The sequence below is a fragment of the Hyperoodon ampullatus genome, assembly GCF_949752795.1.
Source record: "Hyperoodon ampullatus genome assembly, chromosome: 3".
Classification (NCBI taxonomy): domain Eukaryota; kingdom Metazoa; phylum Chordata; class Mammalia; order Artiodactyla; family Ziphiidae; genus Hyperoodon; species Hyperoodon ampullatus.
Window position 1 is genome coordinate 76,235,568 of NC_136916.1, and position 26,615 is coordinate 76,262,182.

Below are 26,615 nucleotides of genomic sequence, written 5' to 3' on the forward strand. Positions count from 1 at the left end.
TTTGGAGTCAGTGAACTTGGTAGAAAAACCAAGCTCCATCACATCCTAGTTATATAAATTCAGAAAGGATATTTAACCTTTCTGAGTATCAATCTCTTCCTTCCTGAAATGGTGATCACAATAGCTATTATGTCATTTGCTGTAGTTATTAATTCCAATAACCTATTTAAAGCAATAGTAAATACACAGTATACATTCATGTATTTTTCTCTCCTGCCACCCTTCTTTCTCTTTTTCCATCATAAATAATTTAATATTAGACTCAACTGCAAGTGACAGAAAACCCAAAATAACAGTATCTTAAAGTAGACAGTTTATCTTCCCCTTCTGAAAATGTAGGCAAATCCAGGGTTACCACCGTTGTTCTGTGATCACCAAAGCATGACTCAACAGAGCTCTCCACCTCTATCTATCATGATAATATCACAGGGAAAAGGGTGGAGGTGGCTGCATGACTTAAATTCAAGAATACCTGTTAGTGTCTTTACTTTAATCTCACTGGACAGGACTTTTATTAACAAGCCTCTGTGAGGGTTAATTTTATGTCAACTTGATCTGATCATGGGGTGTCTAGATAATTTGTTAAACATTATTTCTGGGTATGTTTTGAAGGTGCTTCCCTTTTTTTTAACATCTTTATTGGAGTATAATTGATTTACAATGGTCTGTTAGTTTCTTCTTTATAACAAAGTGAATCAGTTATACATATACATATGTTCCCAAATCTCTTCCCTCTTGCATCTCCCTCCCTCCCAACCTCCCTATCCCACCCCTCTAGGTGGTCACAAACCAACAAGCTGATCTCCCTGTGCTATGTGGCTACTTCCCACTAGCTATCTATTTTACCTTTGGTAGTGTATATATGTCCATGCCACTCTCTCACTTTGCCACAGCTTACCCTTCCCCCTCCCCATATCCTCAAGTCCATGTTCTAGTAGGTCTGTGTTTTTATTCCCATCTTACCCCTAGGTTCTTCATGACTTTTTTTTTTCTCTTAGATTCCACATATGTGTGTTAGCATATGGTATTTGTTTTTCTCATTCTGACTTACTTCACTCTGTATGACAGACACTAGTTCCATTTACCTCACTACAAATATCTCAATTTTGTTTCTTTTTATGGCTGAGTAATATTCCATTGTATATATGTGCCACATCTTCTTTATCCATTCATCCAATGATGGACACTTAGGTCGCTTCCATGTCCTGGCTATTGTAAATAGAGCTGCAATGAACATAGTGGTACATGACTCTTTTTGAATTATGGTTTTCTCAGGGTATATGCCCACTAGTGAGATTGCTGGGTCATATGGTAGTTCTATTTTTAATTTTATAAGGAACCTCCATACTGTTCTCCATAGTGGCTGTATCAATTTACATCCAACAGTGCTTCTGAATGAGATTAGCATTTGACCCAGTAGACCAAATAGGCAGATTGTGTTCCCAGTGTGGGTGAGCCTCATCCCATCCATTAAGGGCCTGAATAGAACAAAAAGGCAGAGGAAGGGAGGATTCACTCTCTCTGTCTTCTTCTGCCCTTGGACTGGGACTAATGCCATTGGCTTATCAGTTCTCGGAACTTAGGACTCAGACTATAACCCTTCCCCTGGCTTTCACGGGTCTCCAGCTTGCAAGCATCAGAGCAAGAGACTTCTTAGCTTCCTTAATTGTGTGAGCCAAAACCTTATAAAAATCTATCTATATCTATATTTCCAATCCATATCTATATCTTTCTATCTATCTATCTATCTATCTAACCTGGGGAATGTAGTTTTTATGTATTTGGTCATATGCTCAACTAGAAATAGAGCCTTTTTTAACAGATTTTAAAAATTATTATTAAAAAATGGAGAACAGATAAGATGGAAAACTCTAAGCATATATATTTCTCTCCCACCTTCCGTATTCACCACCTGAATGGAGTCAAACATTTCAATGGAATTATAACAAATGGTCATTTCAAAGAAAAGCATAGTTTATCTCTATAAAACCAAATTATTCCTTCATGCAATGTAGTAAATGGAGTGAAAGATTGAATGAATCAGTTGATTTGGCATTATACAGAGTAAGTTCAAATGGAATTGTATACTTTATTAATAATCTAAGGAGTTGATGACTTTCTTTGTGTCTACATTGGTCCTGTCAGCTGAGAAAATAGTGGAGACATCATTATAAGTTCATATCTAGAGATAACTTTATAATAATAATAAAAGGCTTTATTTTTAGGAGAATGAGTTGAGATTTTAATAAACAAAACATCACCTTTTCACATATTTCCTCCAAATGAAAAATAAAAGTGAAAGAAAAAGAAAAAGTAAGAGTGTCTTTGCAGTAAGAATCCAATTAACAGATGAAAACCACCAGCTAAATCAGTTTTCTGCTTTCATATGGAAGAGAATTGGCTGGATAACTAATTTAACTGTATATAAATGGGCCTGTAAGGAAGTAAAAATAAATTTGGCAGGCATATATTTTACTCAGGGTTTTGGGTAAGTTGAGTCAGAGGAACAATGTTGGTTTGAAATGAAATTACACTTACCTAAGTGTACGGATGTAACAGGTTTGTATTTAGCTGGAAACTTTGATATTTCATCTTCTTTGACATTACAATACCTGGCCTTTGACTTTCTGGCTTGGGCTTTACCAGGCTTGGAGTTAGCAGGAGTGGGTTCTAGGCTGGATCTTCCCCCAAGGAACTTGGCCATGGAGACTTTCCTGTGAAATGATGAAAGAGTAGGCGATTTCAAGACAGCTCTTTCTAGCTCTAGGATTTTTTGTCCCTGTGACTTCATGACTTAAATTTCCTCACAATTGACCCACTGTTTGGTGTGGGATAGAAGACTTTTGTCCAAGGTGACAGGGAGTGCTGTGGCACCTCTGCTTGGCACAATCCTTCTAACATTTGAAAATCTTTTCCTGTTGTATGTGCAGTGTTATTTTGAATTTGCACTATTTCCCACTGTTGCCATTTATATGATAACAGAAGGTTCAAGTTATTTGAAAACTGTAAGAAAAATGATCTCAGACACCCCCATCATTTCCAGTGGCTGTAGATATACCCTTAGGCTAAAGCCACAGCAGAGTTTTAAATACTGCAAGATAAATCCAAGCTGACCCACTTCCTCATTGCTGACACTTTCAACAATTAAGGTCCCATCAGCCTCACTCTAGTTGCTGTTCCGTTAGAAATGCCATATGATCTGCGGAGGAACACCTAAGAATTTCCACTCTCTAAGGAGAAAAATATATTAAAACATAGACTTTAAATTTTGATTATTAATCTTCATTCCTAAAAACCTTTTTTTTTTTTTTTTTTTTTTTTTTTGCGGTATGCGTGCCTCTCACTGTTGTGGCCTCTCCCGTTGCGGAGCACAGGCTCCGGATGCGCAGGCTCAGAGGCCATGGCTCATGGGCCCAGTCGCTCCGCGGCATGCGGGATCCTCCCGGACCAGGGCACAAACCCGTGTCCCCTGCATCGGCAGGCGGACTTTCAACCACTGTGCCACCAGGGAAGCCCCCATTCCTAAATATCTGAAGGGACTCTCCCTTCCAACCATCCCAGAATATAATTAGGATATTTTAAACATACTTACAACAATTATAAGTAGTTTGATTGTTTCTTTCTTTTTAAAATCTGACTTCCCTACCAGAATTTCATCTTTCTAAGGGCAGGGACCAAGTCTATCTCATTTGACCTACTTTTCCATGATGCCTAAAACATAAATCATCTGGCCCATATGGGTGCTCAATAAATATATGATGAATTAATCAATCAATCAATCCAAATTCAGAAGGAAGGCCTTATGTAAAGGTGAGAGAAATATCACAGTTGGAGTTAATAATCTATTTGATCAGTGTTACTGCATCATTCTGACATAGCCATGGCCTTCTACCAAGTTGTGCAAATTTCTGCTCATGATTAAGTTCTCTTGTTTAATTTGGTTTCAAAGCACATCATTTCCCTCTCTGTGGTATTATACTTTTTACCGTGCTATAGATTTTCTAAATGCATGCAAATGTAACCAAGATGGCTCATTTTGTTATCAATTTCCCAACTGCTAGCTCCCTAATCATTAACTAATTGTCTCTGTGCTCTATTGACAACTTGGCCACTTTCTTGCTAATTTTTCTGACACAGTGGAGGCCCCCAAGAACTGGGCTAACTTTTGGCTATTCACCTAAGAGCCACAGGTGGAAAAACAATCGATCAGCCTGGCCTTTGTGTTCAGGAAAACCTCATCAGCGTTCCAAATGATTTGTCTAATGAGGCATCATTAATTGACAATGGGCAGGAAGATGAAGAACTTCTTTACTTTGATTACAATTTTTCTAGAATGGACCGGAACTTAGAAAAAGCATGTGTGAGAGTGGAATGGACTAAAGACTACATTTTGGGCTAAGGTAAGAAACTGGGGCAGCTTCCTCAAATTTCTGGTCTTACCTGAAGTTTATACAGGATGGAAATGTGCATTTTAAGGAACACACTATAAGTCAACCACCACAAGTATTTCACCTTTATAATTTGTGAGGTGGCAGCACAGGATTAGGGATGTGGATGATTGTATATTTCCTTAAAAAATAGCTGGAGCATGATAGGGCTATAGCTTTGAAGTTACTATCAAGGCCTTGTATTGGACTTGGATATGATATAGGCATTTGGGCTAAGCAGCCATTTGTACTTTCACTTATATATCAGCCAGCAGTAATATTTATTCATGCAACCAATATGTATGGAGTACCTGTTACATGCCAGAGGCTGTTCTGGTACACATGGGTATTTGGGCTGCTGATGTATACATCAGTCAACAATAGAGATGAAAGAATGTCTACCCACCAGGAGCTTACCTTCTAATGATGGGAAACAAATAATAAACAGGAAATGAGTTAAATATATAATGTTACAAGGTTATAAGTACCCTTTATTGAAAACCAGAGTAAAAATCATAGATAGTATGGTTAGGGGAATGAGGAGTGCAGAGTGGAGGGAGGTGGGTGGCATATTTAAATACGATAGTTAAGGTAGTTAGGAAGCTTGAAGAAGTTAACCAAGCTGCAAAACAAGCACGGTGGGCAGAGGGAACAGGCAGATGGAAACTTTATCCACGAGTGGACTTGGCATGTTGGAGGATACTGGGGGAGTCAGTGCAGCTGGGATTGTGAGGGGCAATGGGGAACTTAGGGAAAGAGATGGGCTGGGGGTGGGTGGCCAGGGGTTGAAGGGGTGGGGCAGATCAGAGTCTTTTGGACCAACAGAAATTTGACATTTTGTGGCAGAGAAATTACAAATAATGATATAGAATTTTAACTGAGTTAATAAAATGATCTAAGATGTGCAAGAATAACTCTGATTGGGAATAGAGGATGCACAAATCAATGCACAGTGTTAATTATTTAAAAACCAGTGAATTAGATGTGTATTTGCATATTTACTAAGTTTTGCTAACTTGGAATTCTTGGTGTTCCTCTAATTGCTTATTTTCTGGGAGGTTGGTGTGGAAAGGCTTTGGGTGGTTTTAATAGGAGCTCATTGTCTTTCTCAAGTGAACATGTCAAGGGAACTGTAAGAAAGAGGAACCCAAGTGGAAACTACACTATTTAAAGGAGCTGAATTGTGGGGATTTGGTGTGAAAATGTCATGGATCAGGAAGCCATGGAAATAATGAGCGCCCATTTGGGCTGAGATGACCCTGTTACTGGTTGTCAAAAACAAATAAATAAGTTGGCAGCTAATATCCAAACAAAAAATAAACTTGGTGTGCAATCTATGTTAACAAGAGCTAAACTCACCATCCTTAACTGCCCAGACAACCAAGGAACTGAAGTGTGGCCATAGTGGAATCACAGTCCTTGGGACTCCACAAAGCTATTTCTCATTTTGCATACCCTTGGAAAATATAAAAGAGAGTAAGGAAGAATATTAAAACTACCATTATTTTTGCTACCTCTCCCCACCCCAAATTTTTACTAACAAATTTTCAGGTCTTTTTCAGAATTTTCATTTATTTTTTTTTAATAGTTGAGCTCTCTCTCATTTTGAACTCAGGATACAAGTGCCTTAAATGTAATACTTGTTCAATGATCATTGGTTCAGTGCATATCATGTAGTAGTTTACATCTTACTGTCCCACCATGCTCTCAACAGGTCACTAAAGGCTTTTTATAATGATAACTTTAACTATGCTTACAGTGTTCCACTATATGGCAGGTGATATAGAAGAACACAGGCTCTGGAATAAGATGAGTCTGGTTTGAATCCTTGACCAGCCATTATTTACTGGGTATTTTGGGAAAGTCACATAATTTCTCTGAGTTCCATTTCCTCATCTGTAAAATGGGGAAAATATTTTTATCTATTTCACAGGGTTTTTAGGCGGTTTGAGATCATGTAGGCCGAAAATCTGGCACATCTGCAAACACCTAAAAATCACTTAATAAATAAATGATAGTTATTGTTACTACATTAACCTACAGTAATATTTATTGCCTACTGTTTTTTTCCCATTTTTTCACTATTAAAATAATTCCAGGGCCTCCCTGGTGGCGCAGTGGTTGAGAGTCCGCCTGCCGATGCAGGGGATACGGGTTCGTGCCCCGGTCTGGGAGGATCCCATATGCCGCGGAGCGGCTGGGCCCGTGAGCCATGGCTGCTGAGCCTGCGCATCCGGAGCCTGTGCTCCGCAACGGGAGAGGCCACAACAGTGAGAGGCCCGCATACCACAAAAAAAAAAAAAAAAAAAAAAAAAAAAAAAAAAAAAAAAAAAAAATAATTCCACATGAACATCTTTGCTGTAAAGTTTGTTCTAATTTATAAAAATGTTTATGATGATTAATCCTTAGAAATGGAATTAGTGGATAAGAGAATATGTGCATTTCAGGAATTTTAATATATCAGCCAAATTTCTTTGTATTTGCCTAACTGTACTCCATCTATGTTGAATATTATTATTTTTTAAATTTTTTGGCTACGCCACACAGCACGTGAGATCTTAGTTCCCTGGCCAGGGATCAAACCCACACCCCTTGCATTGGAAGTGCAAAGTCTTAACCACTGGACCACCATGGAAGTCCCAATGTTGAATACTCTTGCATCTAAATGTTTGCTAATATGTTAGGTAAAACAAGCAAACAACAAACAAGCTGTTATCTTATAGTGGCTTTAGTATATATTTATTTCCTTCATTAATGGTAACAAGCAATTTTTGTTTTTATTAGCCACTTCTGTGAGTTACCTTTTCATGTTCTTGGCCCTTCATTTTATGGTATGGTGTAGAGGAGAGGGCTATAATTGTTTTTAATCCTATTAATTTGTACGAGCTTTCCACATGTAAATGGAATTTGGAATTATTTTTTAAAAGAATATTTTTTAAACATCTGATTATATTTGATTTAACATACAAAACAATCCTAGTTAATTTTTTTTTTTTGAGGTACCTCAGGGGCCCTGTAAAGCATACCAAAGTTAACTGGAAATCAAAAGAACTTTAAAATTTGATATTTGGAAAGTTTGTCAAAAAGTTTTAAAACAGGGCTTCCTTGATGGCGCAGTGGTTGAGAGTCTGCCTGCCTGCCGATGCAGGAGACACGGGTTCGTGCCCCGGTCCAGGAAGATTCCACATGCCGCAGAGCAGCTGGGCCCGTGAGCCATGGCTGCTGAGCCTGCGCGTCTGGAGCCTGTGCTCCGCAACGGGAGAGGCCACAACAGTGAGAGGCCCGCGTAGTGCAAAAAAAAAAAAAAAAAAAAAAAAAAGTTTTAAAACACTTGGTCAAATAAGATCATAGGTCATTTTAAGACATACTTATTCCTTAACTAAAGTTAAAAGAGATATCATAAGCAAATACAGATCACTTAAAGGCAGAGAAATTTATACAACCTGTTATCAAAAGCAGCATTTCAAGAAAACTTTGGAGGGAGAACAAAATCCAGTCTTGTCCTAGCCCATTCCCAGCAAAATCCATTTACCTAACTAGATTTAATACAATCTTAGAAAATCCTGATCATGTACAACTCCATTTTTAGCACTTTTTTTTAATCCTCACACCTTCTTTTACTGAAAACATACATTTTACTTTCCTTAAAAGTTTTTTTTTCACATCAAGTTACTTTTTGTGTTGACAAATTTGCAACAGATATAATAAGGTCTTATTTGGCCTCTAGTAAACCTAGGTACAACAGAAGTATTATATTTAACACTGATGACTCTAAAGAAACGTCTATATTAATCAAACCAACAAGGTTAAGCCACCGTCAATACAAGATATTAATTTAATGTTGAATATTTCCTAGGTCACGTGAACCCGAAAATCATTCTGGCCAGTTTTACATTCCTTAGTATTTATATAAGTGCTTAATTTTTTAAAGTCAATTAAGTAGACCTCTTTCACAAATTATTTTTGGTAATACCATACATCTACAACACACATTGATACATTTGAACACACAAAAAAACACAGGGACCTCACAGTTTTCATTTCAAAAATTCAGCCCTGAATCCGGTACAACAGTGTAAAACATCTCAGTTACAAGGGGCTGGATTCAAGTTGGGATTCTGGCAGAAGGAACAGATCAAGGTCTAGATGACTAAACCCTTTTTACTAATGTTTACAGAAAAGACACTTAGGATTTCTGTTTATCCTTGACGAGTCAAGTTTTAAATTACTTTACCCCCTTTTTTAAAATTTGCATTTTAAAAAGATGGTGGAGATAAGTTCCTCCTAGGATGATTTTGTTTCCTTGAGGCCAGAAAAACATTTCTTTTGCTTCTTCTTCTTTTTTTTTTTTTTTTTTTTTTTTTGCGGTCCGCGGGCCTCTCACTGTTGTGGTCTCTCCCGTTGCGGAGCACAGGCTCCGGACGCGCAGGCTCAGCAGCCATAGCCGCTCCACGGCATGTGGGATCTTCCCGGACCGGGGCACGAACCTGTGTCCCCTGCATCGGCAGGCGGACTCTCATCCACTGTGCCACCAGGAAAGCCCTTCTTCTTTATTTTTTTTCCTCAAAGAATTGGGTGGCCACCTCAATGATACCAAAGGACTGGTATACCCATTCTTCCATGTTGTAAGGTTTTACTTTCGCTCATTTTGCTTAGGTAAGAAGGTTTCCCTCCAAATTCCTACCCGGCTGTGAATATCAGCTATGGTTACTTTAGTTAGATCAGTGGCCTCCCATTTTGGTAATCTGTTTACAAATACTTTTGAGGATCTTCCCTAGGTTTAAGAAATTTGCACCTTAGATTTAGACACTCTATAATCCTTTTAAACTTAATAATCACCAGCTGGATATCTTTGGCCAAGGCCAGAACCTTGATATTTTATACTCCAGTGTCTAGTAAGGCTTTTATTTCAGCTCCAGATTCAATCTGTTCCTTTCCACTTTCTGTTGGAATCATTTGGTGATGAGCGTGGTTCTCTTGCCCCTCAAGAAAGAGAGTGGCCCTTAGCTTAGTTAATAAATCTCTTCCCATTAAAAGAATGGGACAATCAGGCACAAAGAGAAAGGAATTTAAAAAAAGCTGGTCATTGATGTTGCAAAAAAGGTGTTATGTTTCAAAACACGACATCTATATTTAAGGCATTTTATGGCAGATGATTTTACTTTCTACTATTGTTAAATGAAGGTGAATTACTCTTTCTTCTCTCTTTGGCAACTTGGCTTGCTAAGGAGTTTTAAAGTTTAGCTCTCAATATTGTCTTTAAATTATATTTATATGTTCCATTGATGCAATTAATATAGATATAAATGTATACAGCAGGTCTAAGTGTCACAAGAGTGGTACTAATACAGCAGATCAGATATTATAACATACCAACGTTGTGAAAAAAGACAATTACTGGGGAGAAGGACACACATGGTTTGGCTATGTGAGGCCCATGCTCGAGGGATCTCCCCTTAATAATCCTGCCATGACTTTGGAAACTATTATTATTTTTTCTGTCTTATTGCATATTCTGCACTATTCATCTGATTTAAAGAATTTTTGTGATATGAAACTGCAACCAAATTTACATGAAATAATTAAAAATTTTATGATGCTATGGGAGTTAGTATTACATTTGAGGAAATAAACCAAAAGTCAAGATTCACTGTATAGGTTTACTTCTATTCCTGCCCCAGTCCCTTCTTTTCCCAAGTGAATCTGCACTTGTGCTATCACCTTATGATTCTCAAGCTTTTGTTAACTCTCAGTTGTAGGGATGAATAAACAATTTGTGACTGACCCCCAGTAAGGTAAAATCCCCTGAGTTGTCAGAATTTCCAGCCCCCACTTTAAAGAGAGAAATGGTCCAATGGCCATTCCTTTACGTGTCATGGTGGCCTGGGCGGAGGCTCCCTGACCTACTTGACTCATCAGTGGCACCAGATATGTGAGAAGTGGGCTAATCCCAGATGCAGCTCTGCAGCAATTCACTTATATCCAGGTACTGTGAAAGAGATAATTTTATTCTGAATTTATTTTAATCATTATTTTTACCTTGGCTAAGTTATTCAGTATTCCTACTTAGAAAACACAGAGAATAGGAGTAACACTGAAGTGGTTTTGTGAAGAGTAAATGAGAAAATGTATGCAAAGTACCATGAAGAGTGACCAGTGTATGTAATAATTTGTTCAGCATCATTGTCATAATTTTATGATCATTAATGTTATTGTTATAGTAACTATAATTTTGTGTTAAATGTGACTTCTTTTCTCACCATCCTGCTTTCCTAGCTGTTCAAAGATTTGGATTCAGTTAATCCAAACAATCAATCAATAAGGGAAGACTAGTTAGTCCGTGAAATTGTTCTTTTCCTAACCTATGCTGTCTTTTTGGTAGCCCCAGCACAGACTTATTGAAATTTAGCATTATTAAGTGCCTGAACTTGAAAGTTAATTTAGTTTATACCTGAGAAAGAGTGTGTGTGAATAGCTACTTTAAGTGTTGTGGTTATAAACATTAAGTAACTGTAATTTGGATCCATTATCTGGATATTGTCCAGTCAAGAGTAGGTATACGTAATTCAATAGAGAGAAAATAAACAAGAATGGATCTACCAAATAATGCAATATTCTGATATTCAAGGTTAACAAAAACTACCAAAGAGAATGACAGAAAAAATTGTTGACATAATATTATTGCTGATTGTTTTACATGGAAATTGAATCTATGTCTTTGCAACCTCTTTCAGCACAGACTCCTCATTGGGGTTTGGCATGTTGACAAAGGGTTATGTTGGTTTTTATTATTAATTTACTGTTAAGAATGCAAATAAGTTTCTGATCCTTATATGCCAACCCTATGTAAATGATATTTTCTTTCCTTTTATTGTTTTTTTCTCATTTTGCCAAAAAAAATAATTTTTACCTCTCCTCAGACAATTTATTTTCTAATAGCCAGATAACCCTCAGTCACGGTCATGATGATTTAGTTTTAAAATATTTACAATGCAGTATCTTGACCAAAACATTGAAAAGGGACTTCCTCTGTAGTCCCTTTTGTCGCTATGCTGAGATGACATCTATTTGGTTCTATCCCTGGGTTACCATGGAAATAATTTATTATTGTTGTCAAAGATGGACGGTCCACATACATTTTAAATAAGGGTAATGTAGAAACTTTTCATATAAAAAGACTAGTTCTGTCATCGTCTCTGAGAACCTAGCTCTATGAAGCTGTTCATGACATTGCAGTTCAATTATGGGTACCATTAGCATGAAATCTTGTAAATATTTTCAAGAATATTTTAAAATATAATCCATCTTTTTGAAACCCCAGCTTTTCTATTGCTTTTCTAACTAACTTAATACGGCAAAAACTGGGAAAAGATTGCACGTATTTTTGTCTTACGCTCATTATACACCAGGGATCAGACCATAACTAAACACTCACATATGCATTTAAATTAGGTAATCAGTTGATTTCTCTTTTGGATAATATCTGCTTAGTAAAATATTACTAGGCAGAATACAATCAGTTATGGACCAACAAATGCTTATTTGTTGTCTGGTCCCCCCAGCAGTATATATATATATATATATATATATCCATCTGTGATCATAAATTTTTTAGGTGTGTTTGGTAACTTTAATTCCCTTTTTGTGTGACCTTATTGGGGTCTCTTAAACTGACTTATGCTTATACTTAAAGGAGTCATTGAAATTGCTTCTCAGATATGCAGAATGCCAATAAATTTGCATGTGTGGCAAAACTTAATGCACATAGCAAGGAAGAATTTTCTGGCTATGCAGCTTTCCTGATTAAATGTTGGAGACCAAATATTACACAGACCCTTACCAAGAGGATTTTATGCTCACTCATAAAGTTGTTCTCTTTTGCAGTAAAAAGCAGGCAAAAGAATTTGCTACTGATGATCTTCTAAGCCCTCCCCATAATTAATATAAACTGAATTTTAAAACATCACTTCCTTGGAAAGCTGGTAACACAGTAGGGTGACCGATATGACCCTGTTTGCCAGGACTGTGCTGTTTCTAAAACTGAGAATTTCGTATCCTAGGAACCCCTCATTTCTGGTAAACTAAGGTGGTTGGCCACCCTGTAGCATAGTTAAAAATTTTATTATTTACCTTTATGTCAATCCATTATCTAATCTTTACTGTGTGTAGTATGATTGCCTTAATACTTGTGTTTATTATTATTTTTTTAATGATGGCACATGACACCACAGTTCACACTATGATTCAATCAGGACTGCTTGTTTGGAAAGAGACTTTGAATTTAGTTTTCCTCTTTTCAGAGTTCTGGGCAGGCAGTGGGGGTGACCAGCATAGAGGAACAGCACGCTGTGCAGGGTACATGTGACCTGAAGTTGGCCTGCCATTCTTCTGCCCCTGGAACCCTGTAGGTGGAGCCCTGTGCTAGTTCCTAGGGTTTCTCCACACAGACTGACTTCCTTTGGGTTGATGATGATTGATTATGGTGCTTTCTTCATTACCTTAAACCTAATCAGTGTTTGGAGTAATTTGAGTAATGATTACTCATTATTGGCAATTGTGAAGTTTAAGTCTTTCTATATTTTTCTCCACAAGGCAGCCAGTCAGGAAAGAATAGGAAGCACCCTGGTTCACACACATTTTTAAGGAGAGAGTGGAAATAAATGATTCACAAAGCTCAATGATAGACAGGAAGCCATAGAGGTTTTGCAGAAATTATATTACATATTTTCTTGGCAGGAAACAGTGACAGTTCCCACTAGATCAAATGTGACAATCAAAGAGACAGTTCTTACTGGATTTGAAAGCCATTCAGCCTTTTACTGAAACTCCCAAGTTCAATAAATCATACTATTTCATATAATATTGTTATATCACTCTGTCTTATAAATGAAGATCTATGATTCTCCTACCAACCTGCTATTGTTAAAAAAAGATAATTAATGATGCTAGCTTATAAACTAATGATGATTTACATTACAACTTATTAGAAGGTCCATTTTTAAGGTGCTTTCTCCACTCTCCTCAGGTAAATCAAGTTTAAAAGTAAGTTTGCTTGTACTGGTTGATTGATTTACAGCCTTAACATTGGTTATACAAGAGGGAGACATTTTAGACTGTTCAGAAAATAAATAATTAACAAAGTCATTACATACCTGAGGATATTATATGTAGTGGGTTTATTAAATTATGTTCCAATAATGCTTGAAGAGCCACAAATTCACAAAAGAAACAAAACTTTCAGAGACTACATTCATGATCTAAAATGGCAGATGACGTTGCCTGTTTGTTTTGAAAGTGTATGTGGATGATAAATCTAATCATGTGACATTGTAAAGTTATTTATAGTTTTAGACCACCATAAACAAAGTTATTATCCATTAGAGATGTTTTCAATTTGATTCTTACATTTAAAGAATTTCCGTTTTTACGTTCAGAATCTAAGAAAAGTTTCAAAAATCCTTTAAAGATATAAAGTACATATATATATATATTATTTAGCAAGAACAGTTAACATGAGATCTCCTCTCTTAACAATTTTTAAGTGTACAATACATTACTGCTGACTATAGTACAATGTTGTACAGCAGACCTCTAGAGCTTATTCATCTTGCTTAACTGAAGCTTTATGCCTGTTGGATAGGATATTCATAAAGATGTCAGTTCCTCATAAGTTAAGTTGGAAATTTAATGTTATTTTAATTAAAAATATCACATTTTTTTCCAATGACAGATTTGTTGTAAATTTTATTTAAAGACTAAACAAACAACAAAAAAATGGAAAGGAGGAAGCTTTCCCAGGCTTCAAAGCATATTATACACACTTTATATTAAAGTAATATGGAATTGTTATACTAATAGGCAACCAAAGTAAGATAATATACAATTCAGACAGAAAGCTAATTGTATATGGAAATTTATTGCACAAAAAAGTGTGACATCAAAATTAAATAAGAAAGAAATGAATTTTATCTAAAAGATGTCTTGGGATGTCTGGATAGCCTTTAGGATTAGATCTATTCCTCAGAACTTATGACAGGATAAATTCTACATGAATGATATACTTGAGGAAAACATGGTTGAATGACTTTATAACATGGATGATGGAGAATTTTTCATAGCTATGACTTTAAATCTAGAACCGATGAAGAAAAAGATTAGTATATACATTCATATTATATGTATAATATATAAAAATATATATTATATAATAATATGTAATACATTATTATATAATACCATTGTTATTATATATTATTGTATATTATTATATAATACTATTAAATAATATATTTTATTATGATTATATTATGTATAATATATAATAATATATAATATAAATTCAGTTCAGTCAAAATATAATAGTAAAATTTTTAGCGTTTGTCATTTTCTAAGTTATTGGCTTCTCTTACTAAACCCAAAAGTATGCAGTCCATGGATTACAGATCAAAGAACTACATTCTGTCAATGGTTGGAGACTATTATCTTGGATTTTAAAAAAATTTGTTAAAACTATGGATTTTAAAAATTATTCATAAGTCAAATGTTTAAAATAGAAAGAAAAATATGTAATGGGCTTTAAGGGTATTTTTATTACTTGTTTATATTTTTATGAAAATAATGTAGGCAAATATAGATCAAAATAATTCACAGAGCAGTTACATATTAAACTTTGAGAATAAACTTACAATTAAAGTTTCAGTGTATTTTATATTGAAACTATACTTGTTATCAAATGTCCAACAATAAATGAATGGCTCCACAAATTCTTTAATGAACTTATTTTCACCTTTTAAAAATAATTTTAAAAACGTATTGTCCATCAGGGGATGAATGGTTAAAGAAGTTATGAGATATATAAATATATATGTATATGTATATATATAACTAAGCCATATAAAAGAAAAAATCCTACCATTTGCAACAACATGGATGGACCCTGAAGGCATTATGCTGAGTGAAATGTCAACTAGAGAAAGACAAATACTGTACGATCTCATTTATATGTGGAATCTCCAAAAACAAAAACAAAACCACGAAACTTATAGAAAAAGAGATCAGATTTGTAGTTACCAGAGGCAGGGGGTGAAGGGAGTGGGGGTCAGATGAAGGCAGTCGAAAGGTACAAATTTCCATTCATAAGATAAATGAGTACTAGGGGTGTAATATACATGATGACCATAGGTAACACTGCTATATGATATATACAGAACTTGTTCAGAGAATAGATCCTAAGAGTTCTCATCACAGGGAGAATTTTTTTTCTTTTCTTTTTATTCTATCTGTGTGAGATGGAGGATGTTAACTAAACCTATTGTGACAATCACTTCACAATATATATAAATCAAACCATTATGCTGTGAATCTTAAACTTATACAGTTTAAATTTAAGGATGTATGCCAATTATTTCTCAATAAAGCTGGAAAAAATATAGCAACCATGTTGCCACAGTAAATGTTTACAGTGTGACACTAAGTGAAACAAAAGCAAAATATGATATAGGCAATGTAATTATAATTATATAAATTTACATGTATATTAATAAAGACTAAGTGAGTATATAAAAGGAAAACAAAATTTTCCACCGTTTGGTAAATTGTAGGTACTTTGTGTGTTTCCTTTCTCCAAACTTGATTTAGTATTTGATGTAGACTAAATGTTTATGTCCCCCCAAATTAATTTTGAAACATAATCTCCAGCATGTTGGCATTAGGAGATGGGGGCCTTTGAGAGATGATTAGGTCATGGGGATAGAGACCTCATGAATGGGATTAGTGCCCTTATAAAAGAGACCCCAGAGAGCTCTCTCCTCCATCTCTCTATGTGAGAACACAGTGCCAAGACACCGTCTACGAATCAGAGCGGACCCTCACAAGGCACTGAAATTGCCGGCACCTTGATTTTGGAGTTCTCAGCCATCAAACTGTGAGAAATAAATTACTGTTGTTTATAAGCTATCCAGTCTATGGTAATTGTGTTACAGCAGCCCAAACAGACTAAGACAGTGTGATATAATTTTAATCCAGTAAATGACATTGAATATAAAATTACTGGTATATAGCAGCACTCAAGGAACACTGGTTTCTTTCAACTTTTAAAAGCTTGGGAATATAAACTCAAGTCTGATGACGATAAGCACTGCATTTGACTCCGCCTGGAGCAGTTTAATGGCTCTATGATCTTGGGTATGTTTTCTAAACTCCCTAATCCTCAGTTTCCTAAACCATGGAATGAGGCTAGTAATAGTATCTAATTTGGAATGCTACTGTGAGGGTTAGATGAGATAAGGTAACTAGAAGGGTGCAAAGCACACAGTTAGTGCTCAATAAATGTTATCTAAGAACAATAATAATAAAGGTAGTGGCAATAATGAGAGTGGAAAAGATTTTAAAAATGCAGTAGTACCCTGTGCTTGGAATTAAATAGGGATTAGTGATATTGTAATCATAATTTCCCTCAAAGTTTAATACTTATATTTTGTTTAGGAAGAATCATCTGGTGATTCCAGTTCAAATATAACGTATCACATCATGGCAGCCTGGGAAAAGATCAAAATTCAAAATTCGAAGTTCAGTTTCTACTGAATGCATATTGCTTTTTTATCATAGTAAAGTCAAAAAATTGTTAAGTAGAACCATTGTAAATCAAGGATTGTCTATAGAGTAATAGAACCCTAAAAGAGAAAGTGATGTAAGTGACTCTGTAGTGTCACCCTCCTATTTTACAAATGAGGACAATGAGCTCCAGAGATGTTTCATAAAGTCCCAGCTCATACAAGTAGCTCTGGTTTATAACATCTGGTCTGACATTTTTCCCATAACACCAGATTGTGTTGTACTGTAGAAAGGGGACATAAACTTATTGTGATTGAGATCTTGACCATGAACCCAGAAAGATAAGCAGCAGCCCAAGTTTCCCAGTGAAATTACGTTTCATGATTTGTAATGAATTTTAATGAAATTTTGTGCAAGTTATAGACCAAAATACTTCAATATTAAAAAGTGACTACCTGCTATGTTCAGGAAAAAAAGTCTTTATACCTAAGATTAGTAGATGTGCTCTGTGTCATCTAAAATGATTTCATAAATTTTTATGGCACTTGAACAATGCAAAAAGCATTTGCATCTTCACTATGTTAGCGTTATTTCAATCTCCAACACAGCCCTGGCGCGGTGGTTTTATCATTCACACTTGTGCTTCAAGAAACTAACACACATAAGGTCTAACATCGAGTTCCTGAGCCCTCAATTTTTGGAAGCTCAGAGCTCTCTTGTCTTTACAGGCTGAGAAAAACTATTTAAAACCATAGAAATGATTAACTGCTTTTGTCATCATCAGTTTACTATGATTATTCCTCAAAGAAAGAGGGAAGAGTAAATGCCACTAAGTAAAGGATCCCTCCTGCAAATGAGCATCCTGATGTGACAACTGAAATTTAAAAAGCAAGTAATTCCAATAATTGTGACTTTAGGTTTCACTGAGCACTGTCACCTGTAAGAGTGTTTCAGGTGAGAGAAGATACTTCTTACTCAGAGAGCAGAATTCATATCCATTTCTCCCTCCAATTTAAAAAAAGAAAAAGGAGGCTTTTCTAAGCATTATTCAATATAAACATTTCACCACTATAAAGTCATCCTAAAGGTGGAAAGCTCTTTGAACTCAGCAGCCATGTTGGTTCATTAAGGGAGGGACCTGTGTGAGAATGTGGGCATTTCTGGGCAAGCAGAGGACAGTGGAGAGAAGACTGGGTCCTAGTCATCTGAGTCCTGAATCAAGCCTTATCACTCTCATTCCTCATTTTGCTTTGTTTTGTTTTTCCTTAGGCAAGGACATGGGGCACCTAAGTCAATGTCAGTTAGTGATGGCTTTTCTGATATTAGTAAGAAAATAATTCTAATAGAAATGTGCATAGGAAACACACTGTAAGGTAATATACCGGCCTGAGCCCCAAAGTTACTTAGGATGATATTTTTCTATTTTTCCTTAGCTATTCAATTTCTTACTATAAGCATGAATATCTTATTATAATTTTTAATGTAGTTAATGATATTATTTATCACTATAATTAATGACAGTATAATTATTAAACTTAATTTATCAGAGACATCAAAGTCCTGTAAAGTTACAACCTTGGGGCCTTTGTTTCTGAAGCCTGGACCAGGGTTCCAGGATTACCTGATGAGCCCTTCTCCAGTTTTCAGGTCTGATCTACACCAGCAGAGATTATAATATCATTCCATTGGGGAGAGGGAAAACCTTTGATTCAACATAAGGTTAGTTTAAATTAAACTTCTTTTTCCTTAAAACTAGTATTTCCACTTTCTCCCCATAACTACTCCTCTTTTTTCTTTACTTCCATAAGATATAGAAAATGTTACACAAACAACTAACAAATAATAACTCATGTGTCATGACTGAAAATTAATTGATTAATGGTAAATAAATACATGTGCTGAATACAACATGACATAGTTACAATATTTCCATTGCCAGGATGCATATCCCAGGGAATTTGAATATCCTCTCCTCCCCTTCCCTTCTCATCCCCACCCAACATGTAAACAAACAAGCAAATAAATAACCTGCACAGAAGTCAAGTTTTGACTCCTGCTTTAAACAAATTAAAGCTTCAAACTATTTGACATTTGTCTATCTCCCATCTTGATGAGGATAAACTGTGGAAAGTGAGCTTTTTACTGCAGGATTTGACTATCGTGATTCAAGCCATTTCTACCACTATCTTTATCAGCTTTAGCCAAAATTAGCTATTAGCTTCTGCTTGCTGTCAAGGCAATCAGCCTTTGAGAATGACACAATATTATGCAGTATGTTATAAAATTCTACACTAGAATTAGTTTGGGGTGATATCAAAATGGCAACAAAACTCTACAATGTTCCAAAATTGTTCAGATTAGTAAAACTGCTATCCAGGCTACTTTCCCTTGTTGATTGACTTACAGATCAAGTTTAAGCCTGGAAACACTCAAGAAACTACAAGGCACACAGGCTGACTCCCCACCCTGAGAGAACTGAAGCATTTTTGCAAACTATTTCCAAATGGTGTACTTCAGTTAACCCTGCTTAAAATACAACCTACTTTAGCAGGTGGAAGTGGTTTAGCACCACATACCTTCTCTGTCAAGCATCAGAAACATGATTTTGAATCACAAGTGTCACAAAACACAGTAAACGTCACCAATTAGGGATTAAAATAACACATTCAGCAGATGTCTAAGTGTTTGTCCAACAAGGACCCAGAACTTTACCTGAGATGAAACTTCAATGTAATCTCATCACTCTGGCCAAATGAAATGTGTCCCAGACCCAAAAGAATGAGTATTCAGGTTCTGTAGATTTCTGCCCCTGTTCTAAGAGTATTGCTTATCCCAAATTTGCCAGGTTGTAAGATTATTTATGTGGGACTCCTATGAATAAAAATAATCTCTCTGGACTACCCATATGAGAACTTCTAAATGATGGGCTCAGGAATCAGTATCTTTTCCAATGGTCTCAGAAGACACATTTGGGAAAACTGCCCCCCCCACCCAAAACTCAACACATAATTTTCCAAGGATTCCTAACTAGAAGATACAGAATGACTGTAATTCTTATTTAATCTTAGTAAGAAGAAATGATTTTTAAATTGTAGGGAAAAAAAAGAAGGCTAATATGAGAAGGAATGCCTTTAACCTTATATTAAAAACCAAAACATGGCATCTTTTTAAATGGGTAAGCTAATCATTCCAATGTGAACATTTTACATAATAAGTGTCAGATCTTGAAACTCTAAGCTCATCAAACACAATGATAGATTTATCATAAAAAGAAAATAATTAATTTGAAGTGCAAAAGTGCAGCAGGTCCTATGTCTTACCACTTGCCTTCAAAGTCTGGCAAAAACCAAAATAAGGACAAAACAAAAACATCAAACATTGCTAAATTAAAAAAAAAATCACAGGTATAGAAAAAATGCAACAAGTGGAAAACTTACACTTGACCATCTCAGAAAGCAGAGGAAATAAGACTTTAGAGTACAAATGCATCAAGAAATGTAAAATGTATTCCTATTATATCACAACAATACATCTCAGAAATGAAAAAGTGAGCACTGAAATAAACACAACAATCTCAGATTATTTTATAGTTTAAAGATAGAAGTTAACTAATTCTTCTCAAAAGCAGCAAACAAAGTTTTGAAAGATGGAAAATACAAAACAAATTAGGATTTAATGAGGATAGTTCTAGTATTTCTGACTTCCATATAATAGGAATTGCAGAAAGAGAACCTACAGAGAATTAAAGTTAGGGAATGGTAAGATAATGATAGAAAAATTGACCCAGAGCAGAAGCAATACATGAATCTCCAGTTTGAAAAAAAGCATTGAGTGCCAAGCCAAATGAATAAGCAATTCCTTTCCAAACAAACAAAAACATTCATGCACTTAAATACATTTGGTGAAATTTTAGAGTACCAACTAAAAGACAAAAGCTAAAAGTTTCAAAAAGGCAAAAGCACATAAAACATCTTAGAATGCAAAAGAATTTGCTTGACATCAAACTTTAATCAGATCATTAAATACAAGAAGGGAATGGATAAATATCTTCAAAGTCCACAAGGAATATAATTTGGAGCTTATTATTTTAAATCCTGATAAATTATTTCTCAAATATGAAGGCAAAGTAAAATGAAACAATACCAGGAAAACATGTATCCATAAGTAATATTCATAGATCCTCTTTGAAGAAACAGTAGAAGATATACTCAAGAAGAACATAAATGGAGCTCAAAAGAAGATGTATATATAGGAAGCAATGGATATTAAAGAAATCTAAGTGTAAATAAATAGTAATTGTTGAAGAAATAATAATGTCCTAGAACTAAAAAGAGAACATCAAGAGGATAGGTGGGTAGAAATAAAAATCTAGCATATAAATTTGGGCCAAGAGTCTTGATTGATTCAGGGAGAAGATTTGGCTAGATTAACTCTAAAATTTATGTAAAAATATATTTGTTTCTTAATTTTCTCTGTAGTTACTAAAATAGAATTAAAATATTTCAAAATCAGTACTCATAAAATGAGTGAATAGGCTAAATTCACCTACTTGGAGGGAGAGATTAAAACTGGGTAATAAAATAAAATCCAACTATACACCAACTATACACAGCCTAGGAATAGCAATATTTACCTCATAAAAATTAGAATTTAAGATTTTGAAAGTATGAAAGAGTAATATTTTGAAATTGATAAAAAGAAATATGCACCAAGAAAAATTAGATCCTGATCAACAAAAAGGAGAAAGAAGGGAGTCTAAAGCCCATTCATGAAAAAAATATTCAATTCTAAATAATTATTGGATTAAAGACAATATCTAAAACATAATTTAGAATTGCTTTAGGAACAAATGAAATCACTACCTGACACAAGTCTTTGGAAAGAGGCAAAAGTGGTACTCAGAGGAAAAGTTATAATCTTTTATGTGTTTTTCACAGAAAGATCAACATTAGATGGATACCATATAGCAACGAAAATGAATGAAAACTACACATATGGATGAATCTCACAAACACAATATTGAGAAGAAAAAGCCAGACACATAAGACTACATATGCTATGGTTCCATTTATGTCAAGAAGTAAACCCAAAAAAGAAAACATCAAAAGTAATCTAAGCTGTTAGAAGTCAGAATACTGATTGCACTCTGGTGTGTTTGTGTATTGGAGAAAGGGTTATTAGTGACTGGAAGAGGGAAGGGTAACATCCTATTTCTCCATCTGTGGGTTGGTTGTATAGACATGTTCAGTTTTAAAGCAAGATCAGGTTGTGTACTTAAAATATGCATGCTCTTCATGATATATATTTTAATTACATATATTTAAATTACTTTTTTAGTGATATATATATATGTTGACATATCTTTGTAGACATACATATCACCAGAAAGCAATTAAACTGTAAATCTAACTACTTTTCAATTCTTGAGGTTAGGAAAAATACAACAAAGTATCAATTGGTGTTATGATTTAGGAAGACAGAAGGCCAAACTTATAAAATTGAAGAAACCAAGTGTCATTTACCTAACCGTTCCATTTTTTGATATCTAGTCCAAAATGCACTCATTCACCTGCATAAGGAGTAGTGTCACAGATAAATTACAGGGTGCCCATTAAACATGAATTTTGGATACAACAATATTGTTTTAGTATAAGTACGTTACTTTCTATATTTTTATTTGCTAAAGCTGGCAACTCTAAGAATAGTATCCATGAATATTCATTGCAGAGTTATTGGTAATAATGGAAATAATTGATACTAATTTAAGCATTTGTCAGTAGCAGGATGATTATCTGGCATAGATGGCATATCCATACCTTGAAATATTATGAAGCAATTAAGAAGATGAAATTGTACCACAGGCGCTACCATGGACAAAATCACTAAGATATTCTTAAACTAAAAACAAATTTAGAAAAAAAGTCAGAAGACAATATTATATATTTCCCATGAGTCTGGGTTTATTGTATGCATATATCAGGTTGGCTAAAAAGTTCGTTCAGGTTTTTCCATAAACTTTTTGGTCAACCCAGTACCTAGAAAAAGGCTTGAAGGATATACACACTAGCATCAGTGTTTCTCTTGAAGGAACAGTGCCTGGGGGGAGGTGGTTGTGGGAGTTATATAAAGAGTACTTGGGCATTATTTGTAGTTTGTTTATATATTTTTTTACAAATAGGCCATATTCACATATTATTTGTGGAAAAATGAAGTATATATTTTTATTAACAGAAATACAAATAAACCCAAGTGATGGGATTAATAAACAATGTATATTTTAAAAGGAAACCAGACAATATTATGTGAGCTTGTAATAAAAAAACAGTGCTTCAAATAATGTACTGCTTTAAATAAAGCAGGACTGGCTCCTCAAAACTAAAACTGTGACAGCCAGTACAATATTCCCACTCAGGATGCCCTTATTTGCACTTCATATTTTGGGGTGAGAAAACTCAAAGCTAATAAAAGAAATGTGCTACTTTGAATGTGACCTAAGCAACTCATCAGGGAGAGTTAAGTCCACTAAAGCACCTTGTATCTTTTAAAAAAATCTTTATAATTTAAAAAAAAAATTTATTGGGGTATGGTTGATTTACAATGTTGTATTTGTTTCACATGCACAGCAAAGTGAATCTGTTATACATATACATATATCTACTCTTTTTAAGATTCTTTTCCCATATAGACTATTACAGAGTATTGAATAGAGTTCCCTGTGCTATACAGTAGGTCCTTATTAGTTATTTATTTTGTATATAGTAGTATATATATGTCAGTCTCAATCTCTCAATTTATCCCTCACCACTCCTTACCACCTGGTAACCATAAGCTTATTTTCTACACCTGTAACTCTATTTCTGTTTTGTATATAAGTTCATTTGTAGCCTTTTTTGAGATTACACATATAAGCAATAGCACATAGTATTTGTCTTTCTTTGTCTGACTTACTTCACTTACTGTGATAATCTCTAGGTCCATCCATGTTGTTGCAAATGGCATGATTTCGTTCTTTTTTATGGATGAGTAATAATCCATTTTATATATGTACAACATCTTCTTTATCCATTCCTCTATTCCTCTGTTGATGGACTTTTATGTTGCTTCCATGTCCTGACTATTGTAAATAGTGCTGCAATGAACACTGGGGTGCGTGTATTTTTTCAAATTATGGTTTTCTCTGGGTATATGCCCAGGAGTGGGATTGCTGGATCATACAGCAGATCTATTTTTAATGTTTAAGTAAGCTCCATACTGTTTTCCATATTGGCTGTACCAGTTTTCATTCCCACCAACAGTGTAGGAGGGTTCTCTTTTCTCCACACCCTCTCCAGCATTTACTGTTTGTAGATTTTTTAATGATGACCATTCTGACCTCATTGTAGTTCTGATTTGCATTTCTCTAACAATTAGTGATGTTGAGCATCTTTTCATGTGCTTTTAAACCATCTGTATGTCTTCTTTGGAAAAATGTCTATTTAGATCTTTTGCCCATTTTTTTGATTGGGTTGTTTGGTTTTTTTGATATTGAGCTGCATGAGCTGTTTTTATATTTTGGAGATTAATGCCTTGTCAGTTGTAAAGCACCTTGTATCTTTTCCACATATTTGGGTAGCTATAAATGTTAGAAGAATCAGAATCCTACTGAGAATGAATTATCACCACTCAAAAGTAAAACATCAAATGGGGAGAAGATTTACGCAGTAGGTCAACTAAAGAAAACAAGATAAATGCAAATTATTTATTGATAAACTATCTTGATTCAGTGCCAATGTTGTAAATAAGCAGAAAAGAAAAGCCCAGATTTGAAGGAACAAACTTGATGGCTGAGAGAACCATCGTATCCAAGTTGAATTACGAGCATGTTCAGATTCAGTCTCTTATCCTTTCTTCTAGGAACACAGCTAAGTGCTAAGAATTCTCTCTGTGTTGTGGATTCAGCAGTGGACCAGTCAGGTAAAAGCATGTTCTCTACCTTGCTGAAACTACTGGTGATGATGTTTTTTAAGTAAATATTAATACAAATAATTTTTAAAATTCCTCACAACTTATTAGGTTGATTTCCCACAAAGAGAAAAACCACACCCTAGGTTGAAAATACTATTCATGCTTCAGTTGTCAGAATGAGTGAGGAGAATTAGGACATCAGAGGGGTTAAGCAGAAAGATCTTTTAAATCCAAACCACTGTCCATGTGGGCTTGGCTTAGTGCTATGACAGGCTAAGAAAGCAGTGGTGTTAAAGCCAGAAGATTATATCCCATCTTTACTTCTCTTGGCTTATTATCTGAGAACAGTAATATCTAACTTGAAAGGTTATTGTGAAGCCTGAAGTGTGATAATATGTATCAAATTACCTTGAAAATATAAAGTAATACACAAAGGGGTTTCATTGTTTTGAATCTGTGAGCCTTCTTCCTCCCTCTTTTTCCTATTGCAGTCTGATACTTTAATTTCTCTATGGCCTCTGCACATAACTGTACTCATTAGAGAAAAGATTTATAAAAGGAAGCAGTTAATTTTTTTAACTTATGAGTTATATCAAGAACTCTCTTAAGATGTGGTGTCTTTTTAACTCCAGCTGTGTGTTTATATTTAAAAGGAATCTGCCATGAGGATTGTGGTTACATAAGACAACCCATGTTTAATGTTTATTATGGGGTCTTGACAAATTCTCATAGAGCCATTTTAATGCCAACTCAAAATTGTTGAACCAAACATCCATGAGACCTCTTGACTTAGACAAATTGCATAACTCACTGGCATGAACAAGAAAATGTCTTTTCCAATTAAGTTTTCTTAGGATGAGGTATATATTTTTAAACCTCTAAAGCACTGGGCTGAATTTGTAAAGAACACTAAAACTTCCTTGCACAAAAACACTACCAAAGACAGAGCCCACCGATTACAGTCCTAAAATCCCATTTATAAGGATAAGTACTTAGACAAGAGCAATTACTAGGTGGCAGAGGTATCCAATGGGAATCCAATATTTTTCACTTTTAGCCCAGTTTTCCCTTTCCTCCCCTTCCCAGGAATGCCTGTGTATTGTGAATTAAAGGAGGTATAGGTGTTCTTTCTCAGTGACAGAGCAGGTGTTTCCCTGCCGGGCCAGGGTGCCATGGCTTTGTAATAGCAAGTTCAGAATTGTAGCTTTTCCTTTTCTGCAATACACTGGCTACTCTTCAAAATTACTTTTCGACAAGAAGCTCAAGCTTCACAAAGGGGGGACTGGAATGAAAGACTGAAGGTACTTTTGAAACTTGTTATTCACACAATTAATAAAATAATTAAGTGTAAAATGGGTTCTTCCTGAATTCACCCAGTGCCTGCTACATAAAGGGTGCTGAATATTTACTATGCAGCAAATGAACTTAGTGACTTGATGGTTGATTTAATACATACTGAGTGCCTACTAAGTGCTATGGAGTAGGTCTTAAGGGATTTAAAGATGAATAGAAATGTGTAAGTATGAAATAGTGTCTCTAACCAAGAGTATCAATGAAAATGTGGCTCTGGAATGTAACACAACTGAATTCAGTTTAATTATGACATAAAGTGACCTTCAAAGTGTCTTTTTTGCTTCTAACGTCATACATTCCTACCCTAAGAAAGTGCTTTGAGGATTGGAGGAGGTTTTC